This window comes from Cervus elaphus, chromosome 16 (genome assembly GCF_910594005.1).
Source record: "Cervus elaphus chromosome 16, mCerEla1.1, whole genome shotgun sequence".
Taxonomy (NCBI): Eukaryota; Metazoa; Chordata; class Mammalia; order Artiodactyla; family Cervidae; genus Cervus; species Cervus elaphus.
Window position 1 is genome coordinate 8,154,742 of NC_057830.1, and position 15,825 is coordinate 8,170,566.

The window sequence follows — 15,825 nt, forward strand, 5'->3', positions numbered from 1 at the left end:
GAGGAGGGCATGGCAACCCACTTCAGTATTCTTGCCTGGAGAATCCCATGGACAGAGGAACCTGGTAGGCTACAGTCCATGGGGTCACAAAGAGTCAGACATGACTGAAGTGACCTAGCATGCATGGATGCCTTTGAACCTTACACACTTTGCCCTTAGAAGAATTGCCTTGACCAGCCTCCCCACACCCCACACTCCTACTCACCCACTGTCTTACGGGAAGCAAGATGAGTTGGTTGCATCTTCAGACTTTGGCCTGATGATGCATGTTTGTGCACAGCGGGTGATTGGTTTCATATGACTGTATGATCCAGCAGCTGGAGACATCTGCTTGCACTTAGACTCAGCAAACTTTCCACAGTCGGGAGTCAGCGTGCTCCTGGCTGAGCAGGGGGTGGCCCCTCTGGGCTGTGAAGTCTGGACTTAGACTTGTGTCCTGGATTCACATGGGAGGAAGTAGAACCTAGACATGAAATAATGGGAGTAAGAATCCACACTCTAGCATCTCTGGATGTATAAATTACCTATGGAAATGGGGCAGCTGGACAGGAAGCAACCTATTACACTGACAAGGATGATTAAAGGAGACCTTGAAGGAGGCTTTGATCCCGGAGCAGGGTGCAGGCCTTGGGGATATTGAGCCATGAAAAAGGGAGGATTGTCTCAGAAATAGCCTCAGCATGTGACCCATGGTGGGAAGGGACTCCCCAGATCTACAGTATAAGATCCTTCCCCACAGACCTGTATATTCACTCCATTGTATAGACAATGTGCAGATAGGAAGGAGCTCTGATCTTGGAATTATTTGATCCAGGTCTGTCTTCTGCATCTTTCATTCACTCCACATATCCTTGGACAAGTCCTGCTATTTCTCTGAGCAGCAGCTACCTCTTCCCAAAAAGGAGGCCATTTGAGATTAAATAAGATGCTCCATGTAAGTGTTTTTGTCTAATGTGAAATATTATCCAGATGTCAGGAATGGCCGTTACTATCCAAAGAACATCTCAAGATTGTAAAGATAGAAGTAAATATATTTCATTCTACCAGCCGGAGTAGAAATTATTCTACAGATCCCCTGAGAGATGGTTATCTACTTTTCACAGCAGTGTCTCATCTCCAGGGACAGGGTGGGCACAGTCTTTCAGAAAAGGCAGTTCTGTTTTCTGGGAGCCATGGCAGTCACAAAGTCCTGCCAAGCCCTTCACTGTCCCAGCAGGGGAGCCCCCAGGTCTGCTTTCTCTCCTCTGGGGCCAGGGGAACAAATGTGCTTCCTCCTTCACAAGAAACACCTGGAAATATTTGGAAATAGCAATAGGAAAGAAAAGTCATAGACATCGTTGTGAAGTAGACCCGCAAATCATGTCCTGCTTTTCTGTTCTTCATCCGTGTGATCTTGAGCGTGAACTCAGTTGACCTCAGCACTCCTCTCTGTACAGGGGGTGGTAATACCGACCAGTGAGTGGATGACATGGAGAGCCTGACCCCGTGCTCCAGCTTCCACGAGGCCCCCAGGAAGATGTCACTATCAAGCTGTTGCTCTAGTGCTGTGAGTGACCTGCTATTGTCACTGGTGTTCCCCACTTCAACACACATGGGAGTCACAGACTTTTCAAACAGGTCTCCCACAGCTTGGTTCCAGTCATTAGCAAACCAACGTTTTGCATCTTTAACTGAGTATCTTTCTCTGCTCCAGGCACTGGGGCAGGCACTGTGAGAATGCAAAACGGAAAGCATTCCAGACCAAACAAGAAATCATATCAGACCACGGCCGTGTTTCCAAGGTAACATGTGTCACAGAAGTATAATAAAGAGCTTTTTGGTTTTGTTTTTCTTTCCTTTTAAAATTATCTGCAAGATTTCATGTTCAGATTATTTACTTGCTCTAAACATAGTCTATGAAAGAGCTGTTAGGACCAACAGACAAAGAATCAAGAGGCGTCCACACTCCATAACCTATAACCATTTACTCTAGGCCTTACTCTTCTGAGATAATCCTTGCAAAAAATTGCCCATATAAAACAATTATTCCATAAGAGGCCAGTGAATCTTCCAAGATGCTGGCCAGATACTTTCAATCGAAAATGTGGTCATGCTTCCTCATAGTTACTAGCATCAAATCTAAGTTCACTCTAGTGGTCCCCAGACTTCATAATCTGGTTCTCATAACCTTGCCCATGAAGGCTTCTGAGCCTGAGGGCTGATCACTCCTCCCCAGCCATCCCCAACCCTTACTGTCTGAACACCTATGCAGACGAGACTTCAGCTGGGCCAGCTTCCTACAGTTCACTGAGTAAGTCTTGCTCTCCCACCCTCTTGCCTGTGCGCAGGCTCAGAATTTCCTTCTCTTAGAGAACTTCTCACCTTCTCAGCCTGCAAGATTCCCACACATTCTTCTTTCCCACACGATTCCAAGGTTGAGCATCATTACTGATGTTAATGAGAAACTAGCCCCAGCACCCTCATTCCATTAAGGCCCTTCCCCCTGGTGCCAAAGCATCCCTGCCACCATCTTGCAGTTCTCCACTTTGAGGGGGTAATGTCCTATTGCTTCTTGGTCAGTAGCCTGAAAGCATGTTGGGAACAAAGGTCTTGACTTACTCATCTCTCTGTCATTCGTGATATTCCATAAAGACCTTCTGGATGGATGCACGGAAGCATGGATGGATGTGCAGGCAATTTCTAGAGCAAGTCAAAGACACATCATTCTCCTCTGTATGATAATTGCACAAAACCCAACAAATCACATAGCACCCTCTGAAACATCTTGGCCATAGCCATAAAGAAACCCAAAATGGGTGGAATTGATCTGTGAATTGTCAGATTTAATCCTGAATAGATGGCTCCACTTGACAACCATAAAAAAAGAATAATTATGCCATTTAATTTTTTATTCGTGTCTAGACATTCCAAAAAGTCAACATGACAAACGGTCCTTTGCCATTCACCTTATACTGTAACAGCTAATCCTAATCATGGGAAGAATTCTACTCTGTATTAAATTTCCCAAGCAACAGTAATTCTGTTCAGAAACAGAAAAAAAAAATAGAGAATAAAATGGAGAGACTGAAGTATGGCTTAATCTTCAGGCTTTTATGGGGACAGAGTGCACTCGTCAGACCCAACGGCAATTACGCATTAGCATTTGGTCTTCCCATGAATTCCTATTGGCTGTTGCTGGGCTCATTAATCTCCCTCACTCTTTTATGGAAGTCTGCTCTTGAATGAGCCAAAAGAATGTTCTACTGAAAATGCCATAATTGTCTCTCCAGGTGTAACTGGTTCCTGATGGGTGGACACCAAAGGCTGCATTGCTACGTGGCCCAAATACACTCAAACTTCCATCTGGCTAGTGTGTTTCTTTTCATGAACATGGCCTCCATGATTCTCCAAACCGAGTAAAATTTTATGAACCTGAAGCCGCCAAATCCCCCTTGTTTATGCAACCTCGGCTGACCTTTCCTTGCAGGCTGGTCTGGGAAAAAATCTGATGAATACACACACGCAACACAGTGCATGTCAACCTACTCCATGAGGACAACGTTTCCCCTCGACTTTGATAATGCTAGTTACAAAGCTCTCTTAACTGCAGGGTTGATGACATCTTCCTCAGGAATTCATGCCTCTGCTCAGAGGTATCCTCTGTGTAAGGCACCTTATCTAAAAGAGTCCCCTTCTGTCTATAGCCCTTTTCCCTACCTTAGCTTGCATCATCAGTTACTGAAAACAAGACCCAGGAGAATGGGAACTCAGGGGAAAAAGGAGCTGTGAGTATGAGAATTCAATCACATATCGTGAGCCTAGAATTAAATTCCTGGCACGCAGTTGCTGATGGAGGTAGGATGGGTAGAGAGAGAAGAAGAAGAAAAAGAAGAGGAGGAGCGGAAGAGGAAGAAGGAGAAGTGGGGGCGGGGGGTGGAGGATGGAGAAGGAGTAAAGAGGCTGATAAATGTTTATATATTGATGAGAGAGAAAAAAAAGTCCCTATTTTGTCATTTTGTACTTTATAGCTCTTATAAGCTATGCAGCCATGAAGAAGAGAAGACTGCATGCCTCCTTGACTCCGTTTCCTCATCTCAGTTCCCCCAGGACCCACAGGATTCTCTTTTGGGTACCAGGAGGAGACAAAGAAGAACTCAGAGAGGAGATGTGAACATCCCGGGTCACTCTGGCTCCTCCCAACCTCATCAACCTCACTTTTATCACTCTCGTCACCATCACCAATCACACAGTCCCTCTTGCAGCTTCCAGAACATGCCAGCATCTTGCCCACTTCAAAGCTTGGTCTGGGACTGTCTGCAAACTCATCGCACAGACAGATGCCCTCCCTCCAGACCCTATCTGAACTCTCTTCTCATCACTTTGTAAGAGAAGCATTTTGTGGTTGACGTTTTCTCCCCACAAGACCACAAGCCCCAGGACAGGGGGTATATCTATGTTATCAAACTTTTATGGATCACACGGACCTCGACTCGCAGCTGGAACATAATAAACACTCAATGCAAATCTGTTGGTAACAAGTGTTTCTGAAGGTGATATCAACTACTTCATATAATTGCCTGAAAGTTTAGACACAATCATTTAAAGTTGAGGGAACCATGGAAGTGTGTGTGTTGCGTGTTCAGTCACTCCGTTGTATCTGATTCTTTGTGACCCCATGGGCTATAATCCATCAGGCTCCTCTGTCCATGGGATTTTTCAGGCAAGAGTACTGGAATGGGTTGCCATTTCCTCCTCCAGGGGATCACCCTGATTCAGGGATTGAACCTGTCTCCTGCGTCTCCTTCATTACAGGCAGATTCTTTACAGTTGAGCCACTGGGGAAGCCCACCACGGAGGTAGCATCCATGAAGGGTAAATTTCTCAGCCATGTGGCTGGAACACAGCACAGTACATGCTGAACAAGTGCCAGATGCTATCAACATATTATTTTGGTTGTTATTACCACCTCTTCATTTATATCTTGGTGACATTTAGCTATTTAGCTCAGATATTTATATCTGAAATTTAAAATACTGTGTTAAACATGACACTCTCAGAAGTTCAGCAGAACACACTCAGAAGTTCTGCTACTTCTGACTTTGCTACTGACAAAAGCCATTTTTCCTGATACAGACTATACAATGGAATAGTTGAAGGGGACCAGGAGACCCACACTTTAGGATTTAGCATGAATTTAATGATTAAATGCTTTACTGTGACCTTGAAATAAGTTTGTGCAGGGCCAAATGTTATGGTCCGAAATAGCTTTTCTGTTGCAAACTGGATTTTAAAAACTACAAAGAATAGCCCCACTCTCATACCCTCTCTCTAAACCATCAATTGGGTAAGCATCAGATCAAACAGGAAAGCAGAAGCAACCTGCGTCCCTGGGCCTTTGTCACTGCTTCGGGTCCTGGAATATCTGTGATTTTTGGAGTTCCATGCTGTGGCATCGCCATGGTTCTGCGTGTCCACAGCTATCCCTGGCTACTGGGGCAGGGGCCCTGCCTCTGCTCTTGGTGTCAGAAACCAGCCTGGCCCAGCGGCCTGGCTTTGCTGACTCACAGGGCCTGACACCGGGCAGAGCAGACCTGTGTGCCGACCCGAGAAAGTAACGAGGAGACTGATTTGCCGCCGGGAAAGACCTGTGCCTTTGGGTACCAGGAAGAGAAGACAGGCTCAGAGAGATCTGAATGTCCCTCTAATCACACCAGTTAGCATTTGACAGCATCAGCCTTTCCATCATTAGGCCAACTTACATAGTTTTATATGCAAGCTGTAAAATGGAGCCTGAAGCTCCAATGAAGTCTGAAGCCTGAAGCAAGTCCTTTATCACAAGATCTCTGCCTCCCTGGAACATCACTGGTTTCCAAACTTGCAGGGAAGTAGAGTGGTTGGGGCGGTGGGGAGCCACTGAGCAGTTTAAAACTAATTTAAAAAACAGAAAGATAGCAAAATGTGTCTCTTTACACAAATGTGACTTCATTTATACAATGACCTAGTCCACCATCTGCTGCAAGCTCACTCACTGTGGTCCTTGTTCCTTGATTCCCACAGTCCCTTAGTCCTCTAGCAGAATAAGAAAATCAGAACCTTCCAGGGCTGCAGTCTTGTGTTACAGGACCTTTAAGATGTCTTAGTAAAATACAATTAATTACTAACTCTGACAACCAGTGTTTAAATAGGACAAAGAACCAAGTGAAAAAAAACAAGAATGTTTTTAGGTCTAGAATTAGCCACCAAACTATCTCAGCAAATGCTTTAATATATTTGTTTTCTATCTGGTTTGAATGTTTTGTCACTCAATACTCACAAAAATTCAACTCTACTTGGTAAAGAATCACACGACTTCAAGTATTCCTGAATGTTACAATAATTTTTTCTCTTTGTGTATACTAAGTCGCTTCAGTCGTGTCAGACTGTCTGTGACATAATGGACCACAGCCCACCAGGCTCTTTGTTCACAGGATTCTCCAGACAAGAGTACTGGAGTGGGTTGCCATGCCCTCCTCCAGGGGATCCTCCTGACCCAGGGATCGAACCCAAGTCTCTTATGTTTCCTGCATTGGCAGACATGTTCTTTACCAGTAGTAAAGAAGCCCCTTCTTTACTGGGAAGCCCCTTCTTTCTTCAGTACTGGACAAATCCAAGATGGACGGAGATTCAGAAGTGTTTTTTTGTTTGTTTTGTTTTTTAATAGGAATGGAATTCAAACAGCGAAGTTGGGAAGTAGGGGCTAGGGAGTTAGCCAACGAGTTGAAGAGACCGGGTGTTCATTTGAGCACCTCATGGGGTCCGGAGCACCATCTGGGGTTCCTGTGATACCATTGAGGCATCAGAATGTGCATGCGTGCCACCCTTTCTTCAAGCCCTGATGTGTTACAGCTGCTCAGGGGTTGAGCTGGGGTGCAAACCCCACCTGTGAGGAGGCTGGGGGACTGACTCCGAGTGGGCAGCATAGGGTAGCAGAGGGAACAGAGGAGTCAGGAGACCCAGGCTCTAACCCAGTTCGGAAAACTCTGAGCTGAGGGATTTGGAATGCCTTATGTCCGTTCTCTGAGCTTCCTGAATCTAGGATGTCCACTTGGGATAATAATCCTTGGACAGGTCTTCTCTCTTGGCTGCTATGAGAGCCCAGTGAATGCAACAGGGATTTATAAATTGTACATCCTTCAATAACAAAAAGGTATTAAATTAATAACACTGGTGGCTCAGTGGTAAAGAACCCACCTGTGATGCAGGAGATGGGAGTTTTATTCCTGGGTCGGGAAGATCCCCTGAAGGAGGAAATGGCAACCCACTTCAGTATTTTGCTGGAGAAATCTCATTGACAGAGGCGCCTGGTGAGCTACAGGTCATGGGGTCACAGAGTCGGGCATGACTGAGTGACTGAACAATCACAACGCTTAAATACTGAGGCAGCCCCACAAGGTAGTTTTGGGGGTGGATGACAGCATTTTGACATCAAATTTCATTGTGAGGAAGTTATTCCCTGCTCAGTCCTTTCAATTCTTATTTACTTCCAGGAGGAAGTCTCAGTTTGATGCCAATGCACCGTTAACATCCCTTAAACTCTGGTTCATCTCCCTTATTAACAAAGAAGCAAGATGTCTTAGGGTTAAAGCTTTCTGCAGACAGTGCTATCTAGACAGGAGTCAGATGGCATTCCCAGTCTCCATCAGGAAGCCGATGCTGCAGTCAGTTACCAGGATCTCAGAATGCTCATCCGGGGCTGGGTCAGTCCATGTTTCCTGATTTTGAAGACAGAGTGTGCATCTGGAGTCAAAGATCATTTGCCCCTGAGGTTGCAAACTGACTGTCCACAGACTGTGTTCAACCCACAGATGTGTCTGTTTGGCCTCAACAGGGCACTGCTAGTTTGTTCTATTTTTTTTAATGAGTTGCTAATTAGATGTGAAATTAGGATATTTCACATAAAAATCTAGATCTGGGGCTTTTTGAAATAATTAGAAATGCTAACAATGCCTGGTCTGTTTTTCTGCGTGGTAACCATGTATTGGGGTTACATTTTGGTAACACACCATTCCTTGTTTGCCAGGATTCCTGCCACTGCTCTGGTTACTTAAATTCCCTTCTTATTTTTCCCAAGCGGTTTAACTGACTATCCTTGAGTCAACCCAACTCTCCCATTTATAGGTGGGCAAACTTAGACCTTGAGAGTTGGTGGGCTGACAGGTATTCAGTGACTGACCCAAGGCCAGCTGGCTGGTAAAGCGGTAGGGCAAAGATGGTGGTGGGCTACTCTCCTGCCTGACTTCACAGTCTTCCCAAAACACTCCTCAGCTTCTTTCATAAACAGGCTTCAAAACAACTGCAGGGCATTCTGAATTGCTCTTCTGAGGTCTCTCCTCCCCTCCCCTCACTTCACTTTTAGCCTGAACAGCTGTTTCATGTCCCACAGCAGAACAGAGGATTTCACAAAAAAGGAATGGGATAGCACAGTTCCATTACCATAGTCTAAAGAAGGATTTTTTTTTTTAATTGAAGGACAATTGCTCTACAAGGTTTTGTTAGTTTCTGCTATACAACAACATGAATCAGTTACAAGTATACATATAAACCCTCCCTCTTGATAAGAAGGAAATTTTAGAAATTTACACATAGCTTCATTCTAAAAGAGGGATAGCATATGAAGGGTAGTAGAGAAAATGCAAAGATAAAACCACTTAAGCGCTGGGAAAATGTTGGCAACAATCTCCCAATATCACAGTTTTCATCTCATCTACATACCAGGCTTCTCGTCTCGAATCTTTCAGTTTACTGTTTATTATTCCTATAAATAATTCATTTTAAAGCTTTCAAGGAAAATTTTTTTTTTGCGTCCCCAGTTCCTGACCTTTGTGAAGTCACCATCTTGGCCTCCACATGAAAGGCAAGGACTTTAACAAGATTGCATATAAAAATGGTGCAGGAAAGGGGGTGAGAGATTTTGGCACGCCAAAGCCTTCCCAAGAGGGATGGCCTTGAAAGCCAGGCTCAACAACTGCTTCAGTGATCAATGCTAGAACTCAGATGCCCCAGCACCAACTGGCATCAGCCAATGTCACAAGACTATGTCCAAATACATAGAACGACGTCTGCTTCAGATTGGAGGGAGGTGATCTTGCTTTCCCAGGACCTCTGAGCTTAGACCAGGTTTCACTTGTGAATCTACAAGAATCAGCAGGTTCAAGAGGTGGGGATACACTCTATAACTACCACAGCGCCACAGATCACAGCAGTCCTGGAAAATCCATGTGTCCTTTCTCCAGCAACACAAAGCAGTGGTGAAGGAATATCTTTATCACAGGGCACTGGACATTTCGACTCACCTCTTCTGGACCCTCCCAGTTTCACACTGGAATCCCACCTCTTCGCCCTCCATCACTCCCCAAAGCTCCAGATTTCCTTGATGAATTCAAGGCTGAGCCCTGGGATCTCATCAGCTGGCGATGTGGATGGAATGATTCTCCCTCCACATTACATGCAAGTCAGGGCTCCCTCTGGACAGCAAGGAATAAATGAAGTGCAAGAGAGAATTATGCTTCTTTCATTTATCTGTTTCCCTAACATTTACTGGGTGTCTCTGCCATGCTAGTTGTAGTGGTGAAGGACTGAGTGAGACACTCACAAGAATCTTCTCTTTTGGAGGAGAGACTGATGAAACAGTAGTTTAAGGAAGGAGACAGGTGTTATCAAATATAAGGTGGGGGCAGGAGAATGAATGTATGTGGAATGAGGAATGGGGAGGAAGTGACATTAGGGGCAGATGAGAAAGATCAGGGAGATCAAACACAAATCAGACAGAAGGTTGAACGTGTATCAGTTGGAGAAATGGCCTGAGATAAAGCCTGGAAGCAAGTGTAATCAGGGAATTAGAAGCAGCTCCATATAAATAGAGAACAGAGGCCAGGTGAATAAAGATCTAAAAATGCCTGGTAATGCATTTCACTTATTCTATGTTTGATGGAAACATAAAGAAACCTTATAAACAGGGGGATGGCAGGCAGAATTTAGGGAATACCATTTGTCCTGCCAGGTAGGAAACAGAGGGAGAAATCCAGGCAGATGGCAATGCTCCAAAGTCACAATAATGATAACTAACAACCTCAAAGAGAACTTCCAGAGCTGACCTCAGATCCACCATAAACATCTCTGTGGATGAAAAACAGAATAAAAACAAGCTAAGAAATAGACTGAAGCTACAGGCCCCTGGATCCCCAGTCCAAAGCAGGCCGGAGCATTCAGAATTTATACAGGGAATAAAGTTCAATTTGCTTAATGTGAAGCAAGGCTGAAGATTTCAGTTAGGCTCCCTGCTGGGAGTCAAGTTGGAGTTTGAGTTCCCCTGTTAGTAAGAAGAGATGGAAAATTAACTACTGCTGTGACCACTGTCTGGGGCTACAGCCACTTGAAAAAAGAGACCAGTGTATGCAGACCCAGCCTTGTAGCCAGGAATCAAGGTGATCCAAGCCATAAGCTCCCTGAAGTAATAGCATCAAAATATTCCCAGTGTCCATGGAGCAGCGATCTCAAATGGTTGACATAAAACATAGTTCTGGATAGCAGACCCAGAATCCACTGGAGGAAAACTTATAAATCTTCTAGAAAAGGGAGGAAATACATCAGAAGAAAACAAAACTCTTTCTGTGTAAGATTACCCTGCAAAGCAAAATTACAAAACTCATGAAGAAGCTATTAATAATCTTAAAAAAGAAAGCACACCATCCAAACAGCAAAACCTAAACCAAATGAAAATTAAAAATAACATTGAACCATATAAAAATCAGAAATCAAAACAATGATCATGAGATAAACAAATTACACAGAGTACATTTTTTAATCTAATAAAAGTACAAGTAATATTATAATCATCAAAGGGACAATAAAGAACAAAAATTACCAAGAATAGGTAAAATGGGAGCAGGAATACTGAAGAGGAAAAAGAATCTAAGAAAAATGTGTAATTGAAAAATATGATTTAAATAATTTAAAAAACTCAGATGATAAATCAATATCACAATAGCTGAGTAAGGAAAAGAAACAAAGAGAGAAATAAATCATTATAAGATTGCCTTATCTACAGACAAATGTCTGTTGCATTTCTATACACTAACAACAAAAGATCAAAAAGAGAAATTAAAGAAACAACCCCATTTGCCATCACATAAACAAACAAACAAACAACCTAGGAGACAAAAGACTTGTACTCCAATAATTATAGTATGCAATAAAATAAATTGAGGATGATACAGAAAGATGGAAAGATGCACCATGTTCTTAGATTGGAAGAATCAATGTTGTTAAAATGACTATACTGCCTAAAGCGATCTACAGATTCAGTGATTCAGCGCAATTTCTATCAAATTATCAAGGGCATTTGATAGAACAGAAAAGTTTTAAATTTGTATGGAAACACAAAAGACTCCAAATAACCAAAGCAATTTTGAGAAAGAAAAATGGAGTTGGAAGAATCAGGCTCCTGAAGTTCAAACTATACTACAAAGCTTCAGTAATCAAGACAGTATGGTATTGGTATAAAACAGACATACAGATCAATGGAACAACATAGAAAGTGCAGAAATAAACCCATGTACCCATAAATTCAATAAATTTATGGAAAAAGAGGCAAGAATATACAATAGAGAAAAGACAATCTCCTCAATAAGTGGTGCTAGGAAAACTGGATAGGTACATGTTAAAGAATGAAATAAGAACATTCGATAATGCCATATACAAACTAAGCTCAAAATGGATTAAAGACCTAAATGTAAGACTGGATACTATAAAACTCCTAGAGGGAAACATAGGCAAAACCCTCTTTGACATAAATCACAGCAATATCTTTTTAGATTCATCTCCTAGATTAATGGAAATAAAAACAAAAAATAAACAAGTGGGACCTAATTAAACTTAAAACTTTTGCACAGAAAAGGAAACCATGAACAAAATAAAAAGACAACCTATAGAATGGGAGAAAATATTTGCAAACAATGTGACTGACAAGCAATTAATTTCCAAAATATGCAAACAGCTCATACAGCTAAATATCAAAACAAACCAAAAACAAATAACCCAATCAAAAAAATGGGCAGAAGACCTAAATAGATATTTCTTCAGAGACATACTGATGCCCAATAAGCACAAATGTTCAACATTGCTAATTATTAGAGAAATGCAGATCAAAACTACAATGAGGTATCACATCACTCTGGTAGAATGGCCATCATCTACAAGGAATAAACATTGGAGAGGGTATGTAGAAAAGGGTATCCTCCTACACTGTTGGTGGGAATATAAATAGGTACAGCCGATATGCAGAACTGTATGGAAGTTCCTACACTCCAAGTAATACAACATTTTAGTGATAAGAGTCTAATCTCAAACTCACTTGACCCCAGAGCTTGCATTTTTAACCACTATACTGAATGGCCTCTCTATGATAGAATGCTAGAAATATTTCCTTGAAAAAATTCTGGAGGAAGCCAAGGAGGCCTGGTGTCACCCCTACTGTTCAACATTATCCAAGAGCCCTGGCTAATGCAATAAGAAAAATAAACAAATGATTTTTAAAATAGATTAAAAGACATAAAATGGATCTCCACTTGCAGAAAATATCATTAGAAAAATCCAAGAAAATTACAGAGAAAATATTAGAAAAGATAAGAGGATTCTGCAAGTTACAAGATCAACTCACAAATTCATTAGTGTTCTCAGAAAACCACCCTATCAATTACAAAATATAGTGGAAATTTAAGATAATTTCATAACAGCAAGCAAAACTTCAGGGCTCCTATAAATACTTCTAATAAAAATGTAAATAAACTTTTAGGGAAAAAACATTTAAGACATTTTTAAAGGACATAAAAGATAGCCTGAATAAATATTTACAGAAGAGAGGATTCAGCTTTAAACAGGCCTCTGTTCCGCCACAAAGATGATTTATACATTTGTTGTACTTACAATTAAAATCTCAGTAAGGTTTTCATCGAAATTGACAGGGCAAAGCTCATACTGTTCCTATAGAAGCATAAAGAAATAAGAAAATTTTGAAGAATAACAAAGATCACCAAAATCAGATATCAAGATTTATTCTATTACAAATAAACAGAAAAAAGATGGACTATTCAATAAATGGTACAAGGACAACTGATTTTCCATATGGAGACCAAAAAAAAATAATAAACTACTTAATTTTATTGTTTATTTATTTATTTTACATTAAATAAATGTCATGTGCATCGAAGATCACAACATGAGAAGTAAAACCTTTATAAGAAAATGTTTGAAAAATAACTCTTTGATCTCAGAATCAAGAATTCATTGAGCAAACAGTAAAGCTTAAATCAAACAAAGCAAAATGCTTGACTACAGTGAAACTAAAAATGTTTTACATGCTAAAGACACAACAAAAATGCAAACAAGTGTCACAGACTCGGAGAAGTTATTTGCAAATTTTAAAGTGTTAATATGAAGTCCACATAGGGTAAATATTTCTACAAAACAATGACACTAAAAATGCAAGACAAAAAAATAGTAACTACATGATAGAGAAAACTCCCAGCAGCCAGTTTCTGAGTCATGTCCGACTCGTTGCAACTCCATGGATTGCAGCTGCCAGGCTACCCTGTCCATGGGATTTCCCAGGCAAGAATACTGCAATGGATAACCATTTCCTTCTCCAGGGGATCTTCCCAATGCAGGGGTCAAATCTGAGTCTCCTGCATTGGCAGGTGGATTCTTTACCAGTATAAGTACCTAAAAAGATAATTATGCTCACTAACAAAAGCAAATTAGAATATAATAAGTAAGAAAAATATTCTCACTAGCAAATACAAATTTAGGAAATGAGATACTCTGTCAGATTCATCAGATTGTTAAATATCTGACAATATTAACTACTAGTAAGGATGTAGGGAAACAGAAACTCTTGACTCTCCATAACGTGCAGCTGAGAAGGTAAACTGGCACAACATTTTGGAAACCAATTTGTTTGATAACATGTCCGATTACAGTTGCCATGGACTGTTGCCCACCAGACTCCTCTGCCCATGGAATTTTCCAGGCAAGAATACTGGAGTGGGTAGCCTTTCCCTTCTGTAGGGGATCTTCCCAACACAAGGATCGAATCCAGGTTTCCTGCCTCACAGGCAGATTCTTTACCATCTGAGCCACCAGGGAAGCCCTGATATCATCTAGTAAATATAAATATGGGCATATTATATAACTTGGAAAGTCCATATGTAAGTATACACTCCACAGGGCTTTACACAAATATGCACAAGGAGATGTGTGCAAGGATCCCTACTGTAAGACTATCTGTAATCAGGTACCGTTGAAACCAACTAGATGAACACCAACAAATGGAAAAGTGGAAAAACTAAATTTATGGGATATTCCCACAAGGGTACACCATAGAGCAGTTTCAAAATGAATAAATTTTATCTACACATAACAACATGACTAATTCTCAAGACACAAGGCTGCCCTGGAAAAAAAACAACTTAGCAAAGGATATGTGTAGTGTGATACAATTTATGCCAAGTTTAAAGGTATGGGAAGCATTTCTTTATATATTGCTTTTATGAATGCATATGTGTAATTTTTAAAGTTTCTAATCCTAAGTGAGCTATAATATAATTCATTATATCATGTGATACTTTTGCATTTGCTTGTGTTATTTTATAATACAAAAACCTTTTCATAAATGAATTAGAGGAGGTAAAGCTCTAGGCAGGGGAAACAATGAGGTCATTCAAGATTTTAGGTGAAGCACAGTGGTAGTTTGGACCATGATGGATAGGTGATGGATGGTGGGAGTGTGGGGATGGGTGCCACATCTCAGGAAACATTGCAAACCAAGGCGGAGAGCAGAAAATGCCATCCCCAAATTTTGGGCTCAAGGTCACAGTGACAGCAGTAGTCATTGTATAAGGTCTGATGGAACCTTATACATTCTGTTCCTCCCTCCATCAAAACCAGGGAAATAAAAGCTCAACAAACATTATTATCAATTTAAAAACATGTCCTGGGCTTTACTGAGAGTTTTGTAGGAATTTGGTCAGAAGAGGAAATTTACTCTCCAGGTAACAGCAAGCAGACAAATAGCTTCTGAGTGGGTACAAATCAATGCTTTGCTTTTGAAAGGAGGCAATAGTTACAAGGGATCCACAGGCCAGGAATGTAGAGCAGCTTACTTGGAAGGGCTCATAAAAATATACAACATATTCAACTCAGAAAGATGAAAGGAGCCTTAAACTACCAAAATCTTGGCTTTCCAAGAGGTCATTGGATCCATTGCTCAGCCTTTAAGCAAGTATTTAATAGATCAATGGATGAACCATTCTTATTAGATGTTAATGGTTCCCTTTAACAATTTCACAAAAGCAGTCCGGGCTCAAATAGACTTGTATTCAGATTCTTGATTTCCATTTATGAACTAGTCGCTCTGAGCAAGTTATGACATGTTCCTGAGCCTTAGTTTCCTCATTTGTAAAATGGGAATAATATAAAAGCATCCAGTAAATTAAAATTCCTTAAATGCTAGTTGCCTTAGTTACCATTGCCTCTATTCCAAGTAGAAAAGAGCTAAATCCAAAGAAGAGCCAATCTGTTATCTTCCTTTGGCGGTTCTCTGTCCAGTATATTCTCACTGCCCTAAATCTTCTGAATATTTGGTTGCATCTGGAAGAGACAAAAGTTGAGCAAAGGCTACTGCTAACTGATTCTACTTTCAAGGTCAGTCTGAACCAGAAACCAGGGCACAGGACCACCTCTGCAGTATTTTCTGATACTCCACATAGAAACAGTGGCTCCACATTTTTTAGTGGATTGATTCAAAGCCAA

The 15,825-nt window shown here is 41.3% G+C and overlaps 1 long non-coding RNA gene across 1 annotated transcript; it reads right to left on the reverse strand.

Annotated features, from left to right (window-relative positions):
• Positions 1-214: 214 nt before the first annotated feature.
• Positions 215-13,001, reverse strand: LOC122709999. Its single transcript, XR_006345801.1, has 4 exons — positions 12,943-13,001; positions 2,599-2,679; positions 1,095-1,289; positions 215-463 (listed from the first exon to the last, which is right to left on the reverse strand). It is a non-coding gene; the product is annotated as an uncharacterized LOC122709999 (long non-coding RNA).
• Between the last annotated feature and the right edge of the window lie 2,824 nt (positions 13,002-15,825).